The sequence below is a fragment of the Pteropus vampyrus genome, unplaced genomic scaffold, assembly GCF_000151845.1.
Source record: "Pteropus vampyrus isolate Shadow unplaced genomic scaffold, Pvam_2.0 Scaffold371, whole genome shotgun sequence".
Classification (NCBI taxonomy): domain Eukaryota; kingdom Metazoa; phylum Chordata; class Mammalia; order Chiroptera; family Pteropodidae; genus Pteropus; species Pteropus vampyrus.
The window spans coordinates 712,600-714,019 of NW_011889152.1; positions in this window are offsets into that span (position 1 = coordinate 712,600).

The following is a 1,420-nucleotide window of genomic DNA, read 5'->3' on the forward strand; positions in this document are numbered from 1 at the left end:
ATTGCCAGCTGAGCCGGCGTTCGGTTTGACGTGGGAGTCTTGCTGGATGGGGACAGTCGTGGCAGGAGCCTCTGCCGGTGGGTGGCCCTGAGTGTCGCCTGGCTGGTGGCCTTCCTCGCCTGTCCCTCTTGCTGCGGAGCTGCGGAGCTGCTGTCCAGGGGTGCACTTTGGCCTGGGGGAAGTGCAGCGAGGCCTGTGCCTTCCCAGGGCTCCCAGGTGCTCTGCTCAGGCCCCAGCTGCCCACACCCCGCCTCCCCCCACGCCTGGCCAGCACGGTGACCGGCAAGAGGAAAAAGCTCGGTGACAGATGCCCGGGAAATGTCCCCACTCCCATCCCCTCCATTAATCACCAGCTACCCGGGCGCCAGGCCCCTGTTTAGGAGGCACCGGTGGATCTGAGGTGAGCGAGGCGCTCCCGGCCTCCGCTGGTGATCTGCTCCCTGCGAGACAGGCCACTTGCCGTTAATCACTCGCTGTAATTACAGCCCCAGCTTTGCACGGGGAATGTTAATCGAAGCGTCGGATGGAGGGGCCGTGCACACACGCGTCCTTCTCCCGTGGCCCCCACACGCCAAGGTCATGGGACTTGGCGGGGCTGATGGTGCATAGAAATGAGCATGTCATCCGAGGGTGGCGTGGCTGGCCGCCAGCAGCGGCAGCGAGCCCTGCTCCCTCCGCGTGTCCTGCATGCTCGCCAGGCCGGGCTGTGGGTGCAAGGTGGGCCACTGTGGAGTGCGAGGTCCTGGGCTTGCCAGGCTCCTAAGGTTCAGAGCTGAGCCCCCTGGGGGCCGGAGGGGAGGACCTCCTGGCCTGTCTGTGGCATGGCCATCCTGCCCATGGGATGGGACAGGTGGCCTTTCGTGGTACCTCCGTCCATACCACGTCATTCTGCTGCTCTGTCCTCTTCTGGAAACTTGGCTGGCTGACCGGCAGGGCCGACTTCTGGCTGTTTCCTGAGCTGCGTGAGGCCTTTTGTGTCAGCACTTGGGGACACCCCTTCCATTTCCTCCTGTTGTAAAGTTTTCCTCTGACTATAAAGTAACGTGCTTATCAGAAGCTGTCTGGCAGTGCCGCCTTCTACAGGCTTTCGAGCCCAGCAGCAGGATCGGGAGGGGTTTTGCTGGTCACCTAGTGTGGTGCCCTTTTTACAGCTGGGCAAACTGAGGCCCGGAGCCGGAGTGGCCGTCCCCGTGGACGCACCGGCCGGGACCTGGGCTCCTGCCTCCGGTCAGGACCCTCCCCGTGCTGCCTGGATCTCGGGAAAGGAAGGGAAGTTTCCCAGGCTCTGCCGACGGTGGGGCAGGCACGAGGCCCTGTCAGACGCTTAGGGGCCTGTTCGTGTGAAGGAAGCTGCGAGGGGATTGGGGCAGGCGCCGGGGTCACCATGAGCAGAAACATCCTCAGAATCTGAAACGTGGCC